The following is a 19,795-nucleotide window of genomic DNA, read 5'->3' on the forward strand; positions in this document are numbered from 1 at the left end:
CTCTGCTAAAACCAGGTGGTGGTTCCCCCTTCTAAAGCTGCGGGAGTCTCCACTCTGGCAAAGGCACATGGTCCTCTCTCCCAGGGCCATGGGAGTCTCCACTCTGTCAAGGCCTCGTGGTTCTCCCTCTCTCAGGGCTGCGGGAGTCTCTACTCTGTCAAGGCTGTGTGGTTCTCTCCCTCAGGGCCTCGGGAGTCTTTCCTCTGCTAAAGCTGTGTGGTTCTGCTCCAATTGCTGTGATCTTCTCTGCACTTCCACAGCCTCATGGTTCTCCCCCTCAATGGCTGCCACCTCTGGGTTTAAATCCCCGTGCCAGTCTTCCTCTGCAGCCCCATTTCCAACTCCTCCCACACTCGGCTTCACATGCCAGAACTCACATCCTTCCAGCTTTACTGGACTGCCATCATGAGTCTGGGCAGGTTTGGCCCCATGTCTTGGAGCCAATCATCTCCAAGCTCCCACGCAGGTGCTGTAACTCGGGGTACCTGCCCCCCAGTTATGTCTTGGTGGGGAAGTTACTTCCATTCCCTTGGCTCAGAGCATGGCCACAGCTATTTAACATATCTAAGCGACCAGCCAAAGGCTATAGATATGTTAAATGACCATGCCAGAGGTTAGCTGCAAGGCTGTTGCTATGAGAAACAGCTTTCAAAGACCCTGCTCCATTTGTCCCTTCCCCCAACCCACACCTGGGGAGTGGGAGTGAAGACATCCAAAAATCTCCTGGACACCTTAAGTTCTGGACCCCATTTCAAATGCCTATTTGGGGTCCCCCCTCTTGGCTGCACCCTATAACAGGAAGGCCATGCTAAGTGAAATAAACAAAAATGTACAGGGAACCAACAGTGAAGGGAAGGAAACTGGGACTCTAATCAATGGAGTGGACCAGAAGGAAGAAAGAAACAACCAAACAGAAAAGAATTAAGAAACGAGAATTCAAATAAATGAGGAGAGGCTTAGGAGCTTCCAGGACATCTTTAAACATTCCAACATCTGAATTATAGGGGTACAAGAAGAGGAAAAGGAAGAGCAACAAGTGGAAAAGTTATTTGAACAAATAATAAAGGAGAACTTCCCCATTCTGGCAAAGGAAATAGACTTCTAGGAAGTCCAAGAAGCTCAGAGTCTCAAAGAAGTTGGACCCAAGAAGCAACACACCAAGGCACATCATAATCACATTAGCCAAGGTAAAAATGAAGGAGAGAATCCTGGAAGCAGCAAGAGATAAGGGGACAGTAACCTACAAAGGAGTTTCCATCAGACTGTCAGCTGATTTCTCAAAAGAGACCTTACAGGCAAGATGGGGCTGGAAAAAAGTATTCCAAGTCATGAAAGGAAAGGACCTATATCCCAGATTGCTATATCCAGCTAAGCTTTCATTTAGAATGGAAGGGCAGATAAAGTACTTCTCAGATAAGGTCAAGTGAAAGGAGTTCCTCATCAGCAAGCACTTACTATATGAAATGTTAAAGGAATTTATCTAAGAAAAAAGATAAAAAAACACGGACAGTAAGATGACAGCAAACCACAATTATTAACAACCACACCTAAAACAAGAGCAAAAAGAAACTTAGCAAACAACTAGAACAGGAACAGAACCACAGAAATAGAAATCACGGGGAGGATTAGCAAGAGGGGAGTATGAGGAGGAGAGAGGGGAAAAAGGTTCAGAGAATAAGTAGCATAGATGGTAGGTAGAAAATACACAGGGGGAGGGTAAGAATAATATGGGAAATGTAGAAGCTAAAGAACTTATATGTATGACACATGGACATAAACTCAAGGGGGGGAATGTGGGTGGGTGAGGGTGTGCAGGGTGGAGGGGAGTGAAGGGGGGAAAATGAGACAACTGTAATAGCATTATCAATAAAATATATTTAAAAAAAAACCTCTAAGCACCTGAATTTTTTTTAACCCTAAGAACTGTCCTAGAAAGTCAAAGAGTCTGATGGTCACACCCAAAGCCCTTATTTTTATTTCTTTTATGGTTTATTTTATTATGTGTCTTAAATTAATAGTGTATTATTCTTATATTCTTACCCATCCCCACCCCTCATCTCAACTCCACTAGATTAAGGGCAGATGTCAGAAGCAAACTGCAAGAGCATTGGAAGCAGCCCTGACAGGTAGTTCTACAGAAACATGTAAATTTGGGTAAAACTTTAAGGTTGTTCACAGGCTCCAGAACAGCTTAATTTTTCTTTTGCTCTCCATGGTGGATTATTTTGTCTTTGGTTTTAGAAAGCACCCCATGTTTATTCTCACTTTCATTTTTAAAGCAGATTTATTGAGATATATTCTATGTGCCAGAATGTTTTCCCATTATAGTTGTACAATTAAACTGGGGGGGGGTCATTGTAAATTTATAGAGCTAGGCAACCATCATCATAATTTAGTTTGATAATATTTTCATCGCCAGAAAGTTCCCTCATGCCTATTTGCAGTCCCCCTCTCACCTTGACACCAAGAAACCACTGGTGTGCTGTTTCTGTAGATTTGCCATTTATTGACATTTTATATAAATGGAATCATATAATATCATTTTCATTTTTAAAAGACAAAGATTTGTATTTGTTTTCACATAAATTATACATGTTAGTTCTAGAAATTTTAGAAATACAATTTTAATATATATATGAATTGTAACCCCAGTACCAAGAGGTAATGACAGTTAATATTATATATTGGTATACATTAAAAAAAAGAGAGAGTAAAGTCTAAACCTCTTATGGTGGTCTACAGATCCTGCCTAATCTGGAGTCTTTCAACATTATCTAATGCCTTAACCCTACACACCTCTCCACACTCCAGCTGAAAAGATTTTATTTCAGCTTCAGGAGCACCCCAAGCTCTTTGCACATAACATTCATTTTGCCTGGCACTCTCCCTTCACCCCTTGAATGACCAGCTCCTTCTCATTTAAGGGATAGCATGAACCTCATCTCCCTAGAGAGCTGATCCCTGACTGCTACCTAAATTAGTCCCAGACTCACCTTCCTCTTCTTATGTTTCCTTCATGCCACTTGATTCAGTCTGAAATTATCTGAGTCATGTATCTGCTTGCCTTTGTTTTTCTCCTTCACTTGATTATAAATTCCATGAAGACAGAATAGCCAATATCAATTCTTTTTTGTGTCGTATCCCTACCTCTTCTCCTCAGGCAGGAAAGTGTTTGTGGAATGAATGAGTTGAATAAAGTTACTTATCTTCTCTGTGCCTCAGTTTCCTCATCAGAAAATGGGGAAAAAATGCACCTTTGTCATAAAATTTCTGTGAACACATAAATGTTCAATAACTTATTATCATTATTATTAGCATTATTTTTAATCTTTTGGGAAAACTCTTTTGATTGCTTCATTCCCTTCAAACTTCTCAGTTTTATTTTGGTTTTATGATTTCCTTCTCTTTGATCATTCTATTACTTTGGGTTGTTGGAACCTATTCCCTTCAATATAGCTGGTATACTAAAAAGGCCTAGAGTCTCATCATTCCATGCTCTACTCTGACTAGAAAGCCAACGTGAATTCAGAGTGGGGTCCACAATTAAGAAGACACCGAGTGTATAGATGTCTTAGGCCAACTACTCCATGCCTTCAAGAAAAATGGTTCCTTTTTCTTATTACTCTTTTTCTTGGCTTCATCTTCCTGAGCTGCTTCTCATCTCCAGAGAAAAGTTTTCATGGCCCTCAGAAATGACCAAGTTTGGCCTGTTTTCCATGGGGTTAAGAGACTTCAGTGATTAAAAAATACTACATTGTTACCTGAGGTTCAACCCAGCAGGATAGATCCAAGAGTTCTGGCTAGGGAATGAAAGACAGGATGCCACAGCAAGGAACAGTGCGCAGTATCTGACCTGCTCTCTGCACATGTCTGTTCACGAGGTCTGGCAACAGACTGCTAACCATGGTCAAGATTCTCCTGCTCACTCTCTCCTTCCTACAGGGACATGACCAACACGTAGAATATGCTATTTTTTTCCTAATTTCCTCTCTATCCCAAAGACCCTACTCTCCTACTGGTTAAGTTAGGACAGGAAGTGTTCATTTTAGGATGAGAAAAATGTTCTGGAGACAGGAAGAGAGGTGATGGTTGCACAGCAATGCAAATGTACTCACTATTGCTGAAATGGTGAATTTCATGGTATAGTTCATCATAATAAATAAAGGAGTATTCTTTTTAATGCAGCTACCCTAGTTTTTGTAAGCAAAAAAAAATCTTTTGAAAGCTTTATGGTGTCATGTTGATAGTATATTAAAACAGGAGGTAAAGATAAAAATTCAATATATCTTTGTCCTTTTTGTTCTACCCTAACCAGGAGGCAAGAAGTAGGAGTAGGTAAAACAATACTGAATTGAACTTAAGAGGCTTGACCAATCTAAGCTGGAATGAAGAGACTAGACTGAATGAAAAGCTGAGTTTTGCATCCTTCAGAAATAATTCCATGACTTAAATTCCCCTTTACCCAAGATGTCAGGGAAGAAAACACATTCCAGTTTTTCAGAATTGCTCCTGCACAACCATTTTCTCAGCTGTGCAACCACCTGGGCGATTGAGTCTTTGGTCCCTGTAAATCCACACTGGAACTTCGCAATGAGCATGCTCCTATTTTTCTTCTCTACTTATATGCTCTCATGTGAAATTAAAACTATAGTCTAAGGAGTTTATGGCACTTAATTTTTATACAAAAAGGAAATGGACAATTGCGTTAAAAAGATAAAATTCTATATGTGTACATAGTCCTGAAAGAACTGTTCTGGCATTCATTAGCAATTATGTTGCAAATGGAGTGGTCTAAAACCACTAGCAATGCATTACTTACTCATGCCATTAAATTACAGATTTTATGATGAGAAAAGTCAGTGTGAGTAACTACATGCACTCAAAACAATTCTGAGCCCCAGTTGTCCATGTCACTGAAACACTGAAGAAAGAAAAACAATTTCTAAATAGTCAGTGGAAATAAAATTATAGCCTAGTTTTCTTAGTTATGTATTTATATTTTCACAGGTATCTCTTCTATTTTTATATTGTTTAAAATGTTTCATTATATCTTCCTTTACAAATATATTTACATAGCTTTTTCTAATACTGTTTATTTAATATTGCTTAAATCCTATGTACTAAAACAACTAATTTTACTGTTCATAGCTAACTTATAACATCAGCATGAGGGCAATATTACACAGAACTGGAAACCTCATACAAAGTTCTTTGGGAAAAGATAAATAAAGTTTCTATAGAGAGGCAGAATTCCATTCCCTTCCCTGAATTTTGAGAGCTGTTTATTTGTTGCTGTATGTTGGGTTTTGTGGGGGTTTCTTTGTTTTGTTTTGTTTTTTTACTTCTTCTCTTGTTCTATAAATATTTTTGTACTTTGAGCTCCTATGGTGGGGAGGTAGGATGATATCTTGGATGTTCAATAAGTGTGTGTAGTTGAATATATATTCATTAGTTAAAACACAAAATGGGAGAACTACATTACCCAAAGATAAATTACTAGCTACAAGTAACAGTTCATAAACATACTTAGGCAAGAGAAAAGCTGGGTATGTAGAAAATGTACAAGAATTATACCCAGAGTAGAAAAACAAGAGAAGAATCCCAACAGAAATATAAAAAGTAAGAGGGAAAAGAAGCAGTAAAAATTAAAAGACTACCTGGGCAGGGAGTTATAGTCTAAACCTAAAAAAGGGATTACTTTCTGTCTCCAGAAGATAGTACCAGGGAGGAAGAAAATGAGCTTGCATAGTGAGTTCAATGAGGATAACACGTGATTTAAGAATCAAATTTTTAACTAGGACAAAAGGGACAGAGTAACTGGTCTAAAACATAGCCCTAGCCCTCCAGGCAATAGAAGCATTTTACTACTCTAGTAATTAGGGATTCTGTTTTGTTTGTATAGTTTACTTAATGTGGTGGTTTATCTTGTGTCAACTTGATTAAACTGGATTATGTTTTTCCAACTCCCGTTTGCTGGAGGGTTCCAAATTAGAGTTGGCAAAAGAAGAACTTGAGACAGATTTGAAAGGTGGAAGAAAACAAGCAGCCATTTTCACACTCCAAATTCACTGTGGTTAGATGCAGGAAGAGTCAGAGATAGGGGATCAGAAGGGTCCAGCTTGTCCTCATTCTCCTCCAATACACAGGGGGCTTTTCCTTCCAACTCCTGACCCCGTTAACCAACAGTGACCCCAGACCCTACACCAGATGGCCCACAGAGGTGCTAGCTGAATGGAGCACAACTTCCTCTGTATTTTCCCCATAAGCCTTCTCTTTACAGACCTACTTTGGCAGCTGGGCATGCTTGGTTTCTCAGATTGACTTGTTAGTTACTACCTCTCTCTAATCTTCCACTATATGCCTTAGATCTTCACTTCTACAGTTCCTACCACAATTGTGTAGGTCTACTTCCCATAAAAGAAAAAAAGAAAAAAGAAAATTTTCTCCTGTAACTTGTAGTGGTTCTGTTTCCCTGACTGAAAAAGTTTTATGAATTTCAGAAGAAACTGAACTCACTAAAAAATTCTGAAATAAATATTTTGGGTTTAAAGTTGCCATTTAAGATTTTTTTGTTGCTTGTAGCAGAAATACTGTGTTTTTCAGACCGTAAGACGTACCTAGGTTTTTTGAAGCAAAAAATGTGGTAAAATATTTAATAACATAAATAACATAATATTTCACCAATGTAAATATAAACAGAACTCAACAGCAGCATTAACAAGCATTATTCCTCCCAAATTTGTGGGGGGCAAAGTGTGTCTTATAGTCCAAAAAATGCAATTAGGAAGAATTGAAATGAAATTAGGAGGACCCTTACAATCTTCTCATGTGAAGCATAAAATGACTAACTCTCATTAGACATCTAATCTCAAAGATCATCCAAACTAACTAGAGAGACATAAGATTCACCCAAACAGATTATATAGATATTTATGCATATGTATGGCAGACATCATTGTTCCACTAACTGAATGTCTATTCACAACCCCGTTCACACTTGTACTTTTCAGATAGAAGTGGATATGTAACAGAATTCTGTCCAATGAGACAAAATAAGAAGTCACTGGGTATGACTTTTGGGAGAACTTTGCTTTCTAAATAAAAATAGATGGACAGGTTTCCAGTCAAGATGGCAACATAGGCAAATGCAGCTCAGCTCCTCACACGACCATATCAAAATTACAACTAAATTATAGAACAATCATCATTCAGAACCATCAGAAATCGAGTTATCAACAACTATGTCTGACAACTAAGTCTGACAACTATGGAATTACAGAAACCACATCCAACCAGACTGGTAGGAGGGACAGAGACATGGAATGGCTCGTCCCACATACATGTGTGGTGAATAAAAATTTGAGAGGGATAACTTGGGAGCAAGGAGTCCTAGCCCCACACCAGGCCCCATAGCTCAGGGTACCAGTGCCAGGAAGAAAAGTCCCCATAACTTCTTGCTGCAAAAACCAGCTGGGTTGAGTTGGTGGAAGAAATTTCTGGAGTCCCAAGCAGTTCCTCTTAAAGAACCCACACATGAACTTACTCATGCTCACTCCCTCTGAGCTCCAGCACTGAGGTAGCAGCTTGAAAAGCACCAGTGGCATACAAGGAGGAGCTGAAGTGTCTAGTGTCAAGGCAAGAGCTGGGGGACAGCTTTCTCCCAGACAGAAAGGTAGGCAGAGTCACAGAGCCAGCAGATAGATGCCAAATCTGAGACTCCATATGAATGGCTGGTCTTGGACCAAGTTTCACAACTTCTTAAATCCTTTCAAACAAGCAACAGCTGGCCTCAGTGGGCTCCCAGCCCCTCTACCTCTTACCAAGTAGCCCAGGCATGGAACTAGCAGCAGCCAGCCAAGACTCAAAGCTTGGCTTCACCTGGGAATCTCCAAGCCCAGCACAAGTAGCAGCCATCTCAGATTTGCTCTATAGCTCAGACAGGGTGGCCCCAGGCAAAACACAGGTGGGAACTAATCTTGGCCAGCATCACCCAGAAAACCTCAAGGCCAGCACACCTAGTGCACAGCTACAGACCACACTGGAGCACCACCACCCTGTCCATGCACAGCTGATTCTCCACAGAGAATGGAGGTTGGTGGTCAGTGGTCACAGCCAATCCTTGCAACTGACTGGCTTGGGTAAATTCCTCCCATTGACCTACCAACAGCAACCAAGGCTCAACTACAAGAAGAGGGTATACTTGGCTCACATGAAGGGTGAGTACCCAGCTTGGTGACAGGGGAGACTATACTCATCTTGGGTGATACTGGAGGCTGTGCCACTGGACTCTACAGGACATCTACTACATTAGGCCATGATACCAAGACAGGAAGTCATAGGAGCTCTGCCTAATACATAGAAACAAACACAGGGAGGCTGCCAAAATGAAGAAACAAAGAAACATGGCTTGAATGAAAGAACAGATCAAAACTCCAGAGAAAGAACTAAACAAAATGGAGATAAGCAATCTCTCAGATACAGAGTACAAAACACTGGTCATAAGGGTTCTTGAGGAACTTAGTGAGGACCTCAACAGCATAAAAAATTTCTCATAAGAAACGAAGGATACACTAACTGAAAGAAAGAACAATTTAGAGGGAAACAACAGTAGAGTGGATGAAGCCAAGAATTGAATCAATGATTTGGAACATAAAGAAGCCAAAAATGATCCATCAGAATAACAAGAAGAAAAAAAATCCAAAATAATGAAGATAGTATAAGCAGCCTCTGGGACAACTTCAAGAGTTCAAATATTCACATTATACAGGTGCCAGAAGGAGAAGAGAAAGAGTAAGAAATTAGAAATGTATTAAAAAAAATAATGAAAGAGAACTATAACTTGGTGAGAGAAATAGACATGCAAGTCCAGGAAGCACAGATAGTCCCAAACAAGATGGATGCACAGAGGCCAGAGGCTCACTCCAAGATTCATCATAATTAAAATACTAAAAGTTAAAGATAAAGAATGAATCTTAAAAGCAGCAAAAGGTGTTAGTTACCTACAGGGGAGTTTCCATAAGACTGTCAGCTGATTTCTCAAAAGAAACTTTGCAGGCTAGAAGGGATAGGCAAGAAATAGTCAAAGTCATGAAAAACAGGGACCTACAGCAAAGCTATCACTTAGAATTGAAGGGCCAATAAATAGCTTCCCAGATGAGAAAAAAACGAAGGAACTCATCATCACCAAGCCATTACTATATAAAATGTTAAAGGGATTTATTTAAGAAAAATAAGATCAAAACTATGAGCAGTGAATGGCAATAAATATATATTTATTCTTCAATAAATAAATTGAATCTGAAACAAAAAACTAAGCAAACAAGAAGAACAAAGACAGAATCATGGATACAGAGAGCTTTTTGATGGTTGCCAGATGGGAGGGGAGTATGGGGGAATGGGTGAAGAGGTGAGGGGATTAAGAAGCACAAATAGGTAGTTACAGAATAGCCATGGGATATAAAGTACAGTATAGGAAATGGAGAAGCCAAAGAACTTATAGACATGACCCGTGGACATGAACAATGGTGGGGGCATTGCATGAGGGAGTGGGGGGTGCTGGGTTGAAGAAGGCAAAGGGGGAAAAATGAGGACAATTGTAACAGCATAATCAATAAAATTTTAAAAATCACCCTGATTGGATTAATTAATTAAAAAAAAAGACAGACATGGTTAGCCTATCCCTTCACCCTATACACCCTTTCTTCCTACCTGAAGTTTAGATGAGGTTTCCAGAAGAGCAATCATCTGATTGTGAGCAGACCAGCCAGCATGAGCAAAGGTCTAGTAACAGAAAGAGACTCTGGCCCTGAAACCATCCAGTTGCAATGCCAGCATCTAGCTCAACTTCTTTGTATAAACCACTACAGCAAAATTTGTTTACTGACTTTTTTTTTTGACTGTCCTAAATTCTTTATTAGGTAAAAATTTTACTAACATTACTTATATTTGTGGTAACGGTGGAGCTGGTGAGTACCACACCTTCTCCAAGCTATAGGGCGAGAACCACCCATAGTGTGGTGGAACTTGTGGCCCGCTGATGTCAGCCCTTGCATCTCCCTGTGCTTGTAGACCAGTTTAGTCATCCACTGGATGTCAGGATTCCTCCTCAGAGGCTCATGGAATGGATCAATGAAGATAACCTCAAAGAATTTGTATGTGGAATCTTCCTCATACCCAGTAAGAATTCACAACACTCAGAGCCCCACAGTGGCATTCAGCTCACTCCCTGGCAACAGACTGAAGGTTTCAGGCAAACCTTAGCTTGTTACCACCACAATGGACAGGCTTGCTATAGGTTGCACCCTTAGGGACAAAATGTTTGTGGCCACCACAGCGCACACAAATCCTATATATGACATAACCTTGCTTGGACTTGTATCCCAGCCTGTGCACTTTATTGGGCCTGGTGGGGCAGGAGCCCTGTGGAGCACAGATTGCTGGCAGTACTGCCAGCAATACCCTATATAAAATAAAACACCCTAAAAAGGAAGTGCATCACATCAGACTGCTTCTTCCTCCATAGTTTCTGGATGTACTTGTAAGCACCCATCTTGGCTTACCTGATGGCTTCGGACAGACAGAAAGCTAAAGCTGAAAGATTTTTTAACTGAGACAATATGTCAATTTAAAAAATAAGTACTACAGATTACTGGGGAAAGAGGGGTAGAGGGAGGTGGAGAAGGGTATGTGGGGATAAATGGTGCTGGAAGGAGACTTGACTTGGGGTGGTGAACACACAATACAGTGTGCAGATGATGTGTTGTGAAATTGTGCAGTTGAAACCTGTATAATTTTGTTAACCAGTGTCACCCCAATAAATTCAATAAAAAGGAAAACATGCATACTACAGAAAGTAGTGAATAGAGAATTTTAGAATAGAACAATGAGGCTAGGAAGATGAGACCTAAGAGGTCCAACTAGGTTTGGAATTTCAAGGGGAAAAAAAAAAACAATGAATAAGTAGGGAATAACTGAAGGACATTTCGTAAGGAGATGATGGTGTGAAGAAAGACACAGGAAGAAAAGAGCAACTAAACCAATATCTGAATTCATGCATGGGGTAATGAGTTTGTATACTGGGTTGATGCATTGAGAATATGAAGAAAAGAAAGTTACTAGGATAATGTAGTGACAGGAAATACTTACCAAAGGCCGGCTACGTGCCATGCCCTGTATCCCTGGGACACAGTGATAAAGAAAACAAAACCCCTGCCTTCATGGAGTTAAATTTCATTGGAGATTAAAGTTAAGATGTGAGTGATGATGACATCAGTCAACTATGGAAAATGGTGAAAATCAGGAGGCAAACTATTTTTGGTAAACTTTTTTCCCCCAGAAGCTTGGCAAGCAAAAGGAGAAAAATAGGTCCACTGGACATTATACATAAAACAAATATAAGAAGTCTCTTAAAATGGAGAGAATATAGGGATGGCACAGTGGTGAGTTCCCTGCTGGGTTTTTGCCTCATACATCTTGGGCCTGGTGCTGGAGAAGCCAGCAACTGGAAACACCAACAGACACAAACAAAAGAAAACACAAGAAAAGCCTGCTCTCTCCAGCAAATGAACCAGGAGACAGGCGGCCTAGAAAGATAGAAAAGTTTGAGACAGTTACTGCCTTTCACAAAACACCATGGAAAAAACTGTGGTCCTATGTCCATGATAAAAGAAGGAAACATGAAACATCAGGAAGGAAGTATAATGGAAAGAGTGAAAACATGGATAAATACAACAGACTTTACTTCTTCTTTTTAGTATTATAAATTATGTTTGATGGCTGCAGCAAATATGATAACCCTGTCTCATGTGGTTCTTACTGTATGTAAGGGAAATATTTAAGACAATCGTATTACAAATGGTGTAGAGCGAAGACATTTAAAGGTAGGTAAGGTTTCTACACTTTACACAAACTGGTAATATGTCAAGAGAAGTAGGCTATGATAAGTTATGTATGTATAATATAATAACTAAAGCCACAAAGAAAAAATTTATACAGCCCTGACCAGTGTGGTCATTTGGAGGGGTGTCATCCTGCAAAGCAGAAGGCCACGGTTCCATTCCAGGTCAGGGCAGGCCAGTCCTAGTCTGGTACATAAAGCAGGCAACTGATCAATGTTTCTGTCTCACACTGAAGTTTCTCCTCCTCTCTATCTCAATCCCTTTCCTTCTATCAAAAAAATAAATAAATAATAAAAAATGTACACAAGGAAATATACTAAAAAACACTATGGATAAATGAAAATAGAATTCTAATAAAAGTTCAAATAACATAAATACAGGAAAGTATGGAAAAGTAAACAAAGAGAGCAAAAACAAAAAAATACCAGAATTAAGCATTTACATATCAATAATTACATTAATGTAAATGGTCTAAATATACCAATTAAAAAACAGAAGCTGAAACATGGATTTAAAAAATATTTTCCAACTATCTGCTGTCTATAAAAAATACCTCAAATATAAAAACACTTAGAAAAATAAAACAGAAAAAGTCATATCATGAAAACATTTTTTAACAGAAAACAGAAATTGCTACATTAAACAGAGTGGAGTTCCAAGCAACAAAAAAAATACCACAGAGAGAAATATTAAGTAATGATAAAAATGTCCATCATCAAGAAAACATAGCACTCCTAAACTGACTCATAGATACAGAGAACAACAGACTGAGGATTGCAGGACTTAGGTAGGGGAGTTTGGGGACCTGGGCAGAAAAGGTGAAAGGATTAAGAAGTACAAAATAGTCACGAGGATATAAAGTACAGCACAGGAAAGGCAATCAATAATATTGTAATAACTATGCATGTTGCCAGGAGGGTACTGAGTATGCCAGGGGGGAACCACTTTGAAAGTATATGGCTATCTAACCACTATATTGTACTCCTAGAACTAATACAAAATAATATTGAATGCATACTGTAATTGAAAAATAAAATGTAAATAATAATAATAATAAAAAGGAAAGATAGCAATCCTAAATGTATATACACCAAACAACAGAGTATATACAAAATATGTGACACATCCCTGACTTGTGTGGCCCAGGTGGTTGGGCATCATCCTGCAAAGTGAAATGTCATCAGTTCAATTCCTGGTCAGGGCACATGCTTGGTTTGTGGGTCTAGTTCCGGTCGGATAGAGGCAACCAACTGATGTTTCTCTCCCTCTCTTTCTCCCTCCCTTCCCCTTTCTCTAAATATAAGTAAGTAAAATCTTTAAAACATATGTAAAGCAGAAACTGATAGAATTGAAAGAAAATTGACAAATTCACAACTATAGTTGGAAACTTCAACATCTCTTTCTCAACAATTGATAGGACAACTAGACAGAAAATAATTCAGGGTATACAATAATTCAACAAACCATCAACCAGCAGGATATAATTGACATTTATTGACTATTTTACCTAACAAAAGCAGAACATCCAGTCTTTTGAAGCACCATGGAACATATACAAGAAAGAACTTATCCTGGGCCAATCAATTCTCCAAAAATGTAAAAGAACTGAAATCATAAAAGTATATTATTTGTCCCTATTTGCAGATAACATGACTATTTATGCAGGAAATCCCAGGAAATCTACAGAAAAATAAAAAATAAACCTTCCTAAACTAATAAGTGAGTTCAGCAAGGTCTCAAAATACAAGATAAACATACAAAAATCAATTCTATATACTAATTATAAACATATGGGCACTGAAATTAAAACTACAGAGCTACTTTTTGGAGCTAAAATTTAGTTGTAAATTTAACAAACCATATATGGGGCTTGTAGGCTGAGTAGTACAAAATGTTAATGAAAGAAAATGAAGACACACTAAATTAGTGGAGAGACATACTGTGTACATGGATTAGAACACTCAACCTAGTAAAGATATCAATTCTTCCCAAATTAATATATAAGTTTAACATAAAACCTATCTATATCCCAGGAAGAATTTTAAAAAAGATATAAACAAGCTTATTTTAAAACTTGTATACAAGAGCAAGGAACTAGAATAGCCAGGAAAAAAAAAATTGAAAAACAAGAATAAAGCTGAAGAAATAACACTACTTGATTTTATACTTTATTATAGAGTTTCAGTAATCAAGACAGTATGGTAGGACTTCAGTGATCAAGACAAGGGTTCAGCCCTAGCTGAGCAGCTGTTTGTTGGGATGTGGTCCCGTGCACCAAAATGTTGCAAGTTGAATTCTCAGTCAGGGCACACACCTAGATTGCAGGTTCAATACTGGTTGGGATGTGCAGGGGAGGCAACTGATCGAAGTTTCTCTCTCACATTGAAGTCTCTCTCTTTCTCTCCCCCTTCCTTTTCTAAAATCAATAAACATAAATTTGATTGAGGATTAAATAAAAAAAGACAGGGGCTTGGACAGCAAGACATAAGGATCAATTAACAAAATAGAGAAATAAGCCCATACAAGTATGGCAAAGTGATTTTTGATAAGGATAAAAAAAAAGGCCATTCTATGAAACAAGGAAATTTTTCAGCAAAGATGGTGGATATTCATATATAGAAAACAAAGAGCCTCCATAGAAACCTCATGACTTATAAAAAATAACTCAGAATGGATCACAGATTTAAATATAAGATGTTAAACTATAAGACTTACTTTTTAAAAAAACTACAAGACTTTTAGAAAAAAAAACATAGGAGAAAATCTTTGGTACCTAGGGATTGATGAATGAAGGGTTCTTAGACATAGCAACAATCTCTAAAAGAAAAAGTTAATAAACTGGACTTTAACACAATTAACATCCTTTAGTTTGTGAAAGATCTTGTGAAGAAGATAAAAAGACACTCTGTAGATTGGGAGAAAATATTTGCAAATCACACCTAACAAAGGATTCTTATTTTTTAAAAATTTATTTATTTATTTTTAGAGAGAGGGAAAGGGGAGGGGAAGCTGAGGGAGAGAGGCATTAACATGAGAAACATCGATCACACATAGTTGCCTCTCCTATGTGCCCAACTGGGGACCAAACAAACAGCCCAGGCATGTGCCCTGACATGTGAACCAGTGACCTTCCACTTTACGGAATGACACCCAGCCAATTGAGTCACACTGTTCAGGGCAAAGGATTCTTATTCGGAATATATAAAGAATGCTCAAAACTTAACAATAAAAAAAAATGCAATTAGAATATGGGTAAAGGACACAAAGAGATATTTCAGCAAAGATGATATACAGATAGTAAATAAGCCCATGAAAAGATGTTTAATATCACACCTATTACAACAGTGAAAAGAAAAACATAGTGACAATTCCAAATGGTGATGAAGGTGTGAAAAAAACTAGGTCTCTCATACATTTATTGTTAGTGGGAACATAAAACAGTACAGCCACTCTGGAAAACAGTTTGCAGTTTCTTAAAAAACTGGGTAGGCAATTACCATATAACCCAGTAATTGCACTCCTGGGTATGGGTATATATCCCAGGGGAAAGGACACTTACATCTACGCAAAACATGTACACAAATGTTCATAACAGTTTTATTTGTAATAGCAGATATCTGGAAACAACTAAAGCATCTTTCAATAATTTAATGGTTAAACAAACTGTGTACATCGATACCATGGAATCTATTCAGATATAAAAAGCAATGCATTATTGATACACAAAACTGGCATGAATTGCAAAAGCATTAAGGTGAGTGGAAACCCCATCTGAAAATGTCACATACTATATGATTCCATATGTATAATGGAAGGAAATGACAAAATTATAAGGATGGAGAAATGATCAGTGATTGCTAAGGGTTAGGAATTAAATTATAAAATGGAAGGGATGGAGTGGAGCTACTAATAAGCGGTAGCATTTAGAAGGATAGTTGTGGTGATGCAGATGAGGAAAAGAAAGCATTGTAGGGGCCGTGTGTCAGAAACACAACGCACGGTTGAGAAAACACTACAAGTATTGTATTTCTCAGCTAGGCCTCTTTCTAATAACTTTCTCATACCTAAAAACACAACAGATTTTCCTTGCCATGAAAGTTTACCTTCTCTTGATCCTTCAACATGTAAATCTATTTTTTCACTTATTTTTAAAAAATTATTTCATAGGAAGTTGAAAAGAATAATACTGAAGGTTCCTGTGTACCCTTCACCCATTTCCTGCAATGGCTACATCTAACTACAGGACAATGACATGACAAAACAAGATTGACATTGGTACACTGCGTATGTATAGTTCTATCCCATTTTTACCACATGTGTCGATTTCTGAATCACTATGACAATCAAGATACAGAACTGATGCTGATGGACAGCCTACCTGGACTGTCGGGAGTGGGCTGAGGGCGGGGGAATAGGAGGGGCCACCAATGGAGACAGAGCTGGGCCATGGAAATGGAATCTGGGACCAGCCTCTACACTGAGCCATGCTCCTCCAAGATGGAGATGAAAGGTTTGAGCACTGAACACGTGCAGTGTGGGCAGACAATACCTTTGGAAACCACCCAGGGCCAAGGCAGGGGACACTGAGTTCCACTGCCGCGGGCAAGACAGCGTTGTCTGGGTAACCAAGTGTGTGCCCTGCGGTCACCCTACTCCTGGTGTGGAGGTTCTGCTCCTGGCTAGAGATGCGCTACCCTTCCTTCTGAGGCCGCCCTCAGCGCTGCCTGAGAGGTCACGTGGGGTTTCCAGGGTCTTTTTACTTAGGCTTTCGGTTTGGTCACTCCCTGTTGGTGGGCCCCCAAGTATGGGCAATTTGCTGCATGCATGGGGGACTAAAGGGAGGGGTGGGTGCAGCTGACAGTGCCAATGGAGTCTCCCCTGTCCCAGGAAAAGATGGCAACAGAGGGAGGTTCTTACACTGGGCACGAGCAAGGCTAGCAACATAATTGGATAAGAGGGGAAAAGCCTTCCTACTCCCTTCTGGTACCAGATAGGGGGTGGGACCAGGGGAAGGGAGGCACAGGCACAATAACAGTCAAAATAGCAGCAGGGGAGAGGGAATTTCAGGGGAAAAGGGGAAGGGTTTACAGGAACAAGTATACAGGACACATGGACAAAAACTAGGTGGGGTAGAAATGGGAGGGAGGTGGGGAGCATGGGGGGGTGGGCTGGGATGGGAGTAAAAGAAAACTGTACTTGAACAACAATTCAAATAAAAAATGTTAAAAACAAACAAACAAACAAAAACAGCAGCAGGGGAGGTGCTGGACCAAAGGCCTGACGTTCTAGCCAGGGGGAAGTAAGGGTTGTGAGGTGGACTCACCCAAACTTAGGAAGTTAATTGTTATTCTGAGAAAGCACCTGTCCTGTACCACACCCAAAGCTAGTATAAACCTGGGGAATAAGGAAACACTCTCTTGCTCATTGTTCACTGCTCATTGCCCACACTCCAACAGTGCACTGGCCTGTCCTCTCTGCGGGTTACGTGACCTTAGCAATCATGTAGCCCATAGCTTCCAGAAGGGAGTCTCTCTCATGCTGACCTCCTGGAGCATTTCCTGGTGTGTTCATGGGAACTTTTGGCCCCAAAAGTCGCATGGCCAATAACAGCACCAGCTCCACATGCACCCTCAAGGAATGAGCCTGAAGCTGGACAGCAGCTGGGAACAAACTAAGCTCCCTGAATTACCACTTAGCAGCCACCGTGGGCTCTGAAGGGACAGTGTTTTAAAACAGAGCAGGAACTCTGAGCACTGCCTTTTATTTTGGTCTTACTGAGGATGGCTGGGTTTTGTCTGGGTTTTTGAAGGTGAGCTATAAGACAGGGAGTTCCCCATTCTTCCAGATTGTTCAGCATCTGAATAAAAATGTTTTTCCTTTCTCAACAGCCTCTGCCTCTAGAGTTTGTCTTTTGTGGCAGTGGGCAGTCAAACCCCCATTTTTGTTTGGCAACAGAACTATTTCATCACCATGAACATCTCCTTACTACTAGCACTTTATTGTCATGCCATCCCCTTCCCTTTTACAATTCCTAACCCTTAGCAATCACTAATTTTTCTTCTCCCTCAGAATTACCAAAGGCATAAAGATAATTAAAGGCATTACTACTTTAGTAGGCCTAGTCACCAGAACAAGGAATGGTTCCACTTTCCAAGCCACACCTCTCAGGTACCCAAATCAGGAAGTAAGAACATGCAGGAGAGTGAAAAGAATATATAATAAAGAATATGAAGAAGATGAGAAGGAAAAAGGGCACAAACTAACAATAACAACAACAAAAAACAGGCTGAAGAATAAAGAGGAGAGTGGTTTGTCTGCCTCATACTCTTTGCGCTTTGTGTGTGTTTGTATAATGTGCTTTGTCTGCCTCAGCTTCCCTATCACAAGGCTTAAAATATCACACCTGAGAAAACAGTTCAATAATTGTCAAGTATACCAGTAAGTTGAAGGTGCATTACTAATATTAGTAATAGTGTAACATTTACTAATAGTGTAGTAGGGTGGGGAATGACATATGTTATATGTAAAAGATGTAGAGGAAGGGATTATCATTGATAAAATTTTGAGTTGTGTTAAATCTCATTTAGAATGATTTCCATTAAAATTCTTACAATGAATGAATTTGTAGTCGATGAAAAATATCAGTGCTTTTAACGAGTTAAGTACACAAAAATTTCATGAAGTCAAAACAAATATAAATATCCTCAAATGTCTTCCTATCTGCTTTCTCACCCTCAAATATTTTCATATCTGCTTTCTCAGCCTAAAGAATGAGGAAGTCCCTGTCAGGGTTTTTCATCTGCTCCTTCCTCTCATTCATTCAACAAATATTTGTTGAGAAAAGTTTCATTGAGTGTCTGCTAAATGCCAGGCACTGATCACAAACATAGTGCCTACTTCTAAGTAGTTTAAAGAGTGGTTAGAAAAATTGTGAATAATTATGCCATAGTGAGAGAAGGACAGGAACTTTTCCAGAGGTGATTTTTGGGTTGAGTCCTTTAGGACTAGAAGGAGTTAAACAGAATGGGCTGGTGGTGGTGACAAGCTAGGGAATGGGGTGGAGTAGAGGGGGATTGTTAGGAAATTTGAAGCTGGGAATACTTTCAAGTCCAAAGGCAGAAGGTGGAAGAATGCTGGGCTGCTTTTACTTCCAGCATCTTTTTCTCATTATGCTCTTCTGCCTGCAGAGCTGCTGGCACCCCCCCCCCCTCCCCGCTCTACCTAGAGGTGGTGTAGGATCACATAACGGCGGCGGGAACTGGAGAACAGGCAGGGTGGAAGGTTGCTTTGGTTGCCTGACTAGATTTGTGATTCTGGGCAAGCTGCTAAACTTTTTTGCGCTTGTTTTCTCATCTGTAAAATGGGGATACTAGCACCTGGATTAAATGAAAGAATGTAAGTCAAGTTTCTGCCTCAGTTCATTTAGATCTCCTTTCCTCCTCCCTCTTGCTTTGGTTTTGGAAATTGTGTTCCATCTTCTTACAACTTTCTCATTGCTCCTTTAATCTCTATCTTGCTGTACTTTTGTTGGTATTCCCCTAAGACTGGCTATGGGGGAGGGGTGCATCAAACAGGGCTAAAGAGGAACACAGGCTTTTAGTAGTTCAGCAAAAGCATTCCAAGTGGCTCTGATGGGCCCAACCCTTTCTCTTCTCCTCCCCCTTCCATTCGGAATTGCTGCTCACAAGGATCTTGGGCTTTTGTTCTCTGGAAGCTAAAAATACCACCTGTTTTTCCTCCACTTACTGTTTAAAGGGTATCAACCATAGTGTAGAGACTTTCAAATTGAAATTGACAAAACTTAAAGAGAGCAAGAGCTAAGTTTGTACTTAAAAAAAAAAAACTATAAACCCACTAACACTAAAAGTTCAGTGCTTTTCCATTTCCCCTCTACTTTT

The 19,795-nt window shown here is 39.5% G+C and overlaps 1 pseudogene; it reads right to left on the reverse strand.

Annotated features, from left to right (window-relative positions):
- Positions 1-9,935: 9,935 nt before the first annotated feature.
- LOC123819873 lies at positions 9,936-10,549 on the reverse strand (annotated as a pseudogene).
- Positions 10,550-19,795: the final 9,246 nt, after the last annotated feature.

The sequence above is a fragment of the Phyllostomus hastatus genome, unplaced genomic scaffold (assembly GCF_019186645.2).
Source record: "Phyllostomus hastatus isolate PE091 unplaced genomic scaffold, TTU_PhHast_1.1 phas_contig_34, whole genome shotgun sequence".
Lineage (NCBI taxonomy): Eukaryota > Metazoa > Chordata > Mammalia > Chiroptera > Phyllostomidae > Phyllostomus > Phyllostomus hastatus.